Source organism: Neophocaena asiaeorientalis, unplaced genomic scaffold, assembly GCF_003031525.2.
Source record: "Neophocaena asiaeorientalis asiaeorientalis breed wild unplaced genomic scaffold, Neophocaena_asiaeorientalis_V1.1 scaffold7, whole genome shotgun sequence".
Taxonomy (NCBI): domain Eukaryota; kingdom Metazoa; phylum Chordata; class Mammalia; order Artiodactyla; family Phocoenidae; genus Neophocaena; species Neophocaena asiaeorientalis.
In genome coordinates, this window is record NW_020185337.1 from 10507884 (window position 1) to 10511360 (window position 3477).

Below are 3477 nucleotides of genomic sequence, written 5' to 3' on the forward strand. Positions count from 1 at the left end.
GCAAAATTGTATATATATTTTTCATGCTCCTTGAAGTTACAACGCAATCAACAGATTGTCCCTTGAGTGTAATCTTCCCTGAAGGCTTATATACCTTCAGTACTACTGGATAGAGAGGGAAAACAGGTTTTATTATACACACATGTATATTCCACACAAACACACATTAGATACAGTATTGCAGAATAACATTATTCTATATAATATGTGACATACTATATATTATTATAAAGAGAGAATTGTGAGATAATATATATTACCCCTACCCTGTAGTTGTATTCAAGAAATATTAACTACTACAATATACCTCTCCATTATAACATTTCTGCTCCTGAAAACTTCAAGTTCACTCTTATACACGTTGTTTAAAAATACTCAAACCATTTATGGGATATCTCCTGTTTATAAAAATAGTGAATGTTCTTTGAAGGATATTTAGAAAATGTTAAAATTTCTAAAAACTGAAAAGTAGGGAAAATTCTTAATCACTAAACAAAATGCCTCCAGAAATAAATACTTGCAAGTGTATTTGATACTTTACCTGCTATTCTGTAGTCTATTTTTTCTTCATAAATTTATAAACCTACCTCCTTATCTTCCAGTATTCTTAAAGGAATGATTTTTAACAGCTATATCTTAAATTTCTTTATATGGCTGTATCATAACATGTTTAATCAATCTCATATTTTTAAGTACTTAGTTTTTATGGTTTGGGGCTATGAAAATAAATGCTGCAATGAACATCTGAACACAAATCTTTCCAAGGCATCTCTGATGATTTCCTTGAGATAAAGTCCTCTGGGTAGAGTTACTGAATAAAAGGACATAAACATTCTTAAAACTTTTCACACAGATGTCTCCCCACCATCCACCCTGAAACATGCAAACACCTCATTTAGAAACTTTACATTTTAGCACTTTTATTAAATTATCCTGACGATTGAGGGATGAGAAGCTCCTTGTGATTTGCTGAAATACATATTTCCCTGCCCAAAATACAAACTCTTACTTTCAACCCCCCAACAATCCCCCCAAATACACACACAAACACACACACACACACACTGCTTACAAACTTTAGGAGAGACTGGTGGTCTTCTTATGACTTTAAGTGTCTTCCTTTTTCTCAAGAGCAAGGCTCTCAAAGTGTGACCGCCATCAACAGTGCGCGCTTTACTTGGGAAACCTCACCTGTTTCAATGCAAATCCTCAGCACACTTCAGGCCAATTGAATCCAAAATGGGGAGGAGGGGCAGCAATCTGTGCTTTAACAAGCCCTCCAGGTGATTCTTCTGCACACAATTTTGAGACCCACTGCTCTGGACCACATGGCGCTGGCAACCACCAGCTGACCTCTTTCTTGGAGGGAAGCCAAAAGGCTGATGTCCTGAGTGGAAAACTATGCTCTGTACCCATCACGTTAGTGTACTCATCCCCAGAGAGAGATTCCCCTCCCACCCTCGTTTTCCTCCATGAGGTTTTTGGTTGGTTTTTTTTTTCTTGTACGCGGGCGTCTCACTGTTGTGGCCTCTCCCGTTGCGGAGCACAGGCTCCGGATGCGCAGGCTCAGCGGCCATGGCTCACGGGCCCAGCCGCTCCGCAGCACGTGGGATCCTCCTAGACCGGGGCACGAACCCGCGTCCCCTGCATCGGCAGGCAGACCCTCAACCACTGCGCCACCAGGGAAGTGCCAAACCTGGATCTTAAATGCATAGATGTTTCTCCCTCTATTTTCCATCTGAAGTATTTTGTAATTAAGAAAAATATTTTATAAAAAAATTGTGTTTTGACCAGGAGCTTTTGTGAAATCATGTTTATTTTATTAAATTGCTTATCATAAGAAAAGAAATATTGCTTCTCTTTCTTTTTGGCAAAGTTAATCTAGCCCTTATTGTTTGTTCCTTTATTTTTTTTCTTTTGAGGAAAACGTTAGAGCGCTGGGCCATGAGGGACATTGCTTCACTACGGAGGCTCTGACAGACAGCAGGAATGTCTCCTTGGCCACTCTGAAGGCAGTCTGAGCATCCTGAAAGTTACAAACGTACTGACATCCCTGGGGAATAGCTCAGTAGTTACTGAACACCAGCTGTGCTATGTGGAGGATACTAAGGACATACATGTGGCCCTGAGCTTGAGAAGCTCACCCTTCATTTGGGAAAATAGGATATTTACACAATAAAAGAAAATTTTAATGACATAAGGAAAGAGAGAAGGGCAGGTTGGTATGGTTAATTCACAAGTGGTGGTATATGTAATAAGTGTACCTGGGAAGCAGGTGGCTCAGTAGCTGGCAGCTTCTATGCATAGGAAATGCAGCGGAAGCTGGGCTTGGGAAGACTCATTTGGGCAGAAGGGCAGGTGGAAGGATGAGAGCCAAGGAACCGGAACAGCCGAGTGTTGGTGTGCTTGGAGAGTGCACATGGCAGGAACAGGAGGTGTGCTGTTTGGGAAGACTAGTGCACATGAGGCTGGAATAAAATGTCGAACTTGAGTGGGGAGAAGAAATTGACTTCCAGGCTTAGGAGCTTAGACTGGATCCTGGGTAGGTAGTGTAGTACAATGGTTACATGCTTAAACTCTAGAGGGAGACTCCAGGGTTAAATCCTGACTCTGCTCTCCACCATCTGTGCGATCTTAAACAAGTCACTGAATATCTCTGTTCTTTAGTTCTCCATACACAAAAGGTGTATAACAGTTTCTACCTTATAGGGTTGTTTTGAGAATGAAACGATTGGATACCTATGAAGTGCCTAGAGCAGTACATGTTGCCTAACAGGTGTAATATAAAATGTTGAGTAAAAAGGGTAGAGGGAGACTGTGGAAGACTTTGGTTAAGCACAAATAATTCTAATTTTTAGGAATTGTCTTCTCATCCCGTAAGTGCTTTGTATTCACCAAGGCCCCTCAGATTTTATTAAAGAGCTGACATCTTCCTCCCTAATTGGGGAATACATTAGACCGTGTCCACTCTTAAGCATCTCTTTGTTTCTCAATAATTTGATTCATCTCACACTGAAATCTTACTCATGACTGTGTTTACATGGTTGATCTTCAGGCAGATTGAGTGGAAGAAGTATACAGAAGTGGGGATAGGTACCTCGAAACAGAATGGAGGTGACTCACTTTCACCAACAAAAGAATCAGGTAATTTAAACCTAAAGCCTATTCTGAAAAGAGAACGTCCAAACTCTTACATGTAATCCTAGATTATGGCAGGAATCTCTCTAGTAAAAACAGAAGGATGAAAATAGCATACAGGTTTACTGTGAATAAAGTAAACTTTTATTAATAGGAGGGTAGCAAAGGATTACTAACTCATTCTAGCTTAACTGTAATCCCATTACGGAAGGTAAATGGTTACCTAATGTACCTCCAATGGTGGACTTTTTATTGATATCAATTTTTATGTTCTTCTCTAATCTCATCAAATAGCATATGCAATTGTGCGGTAGGCTCTCTGAGAATGTGAACTGTCTG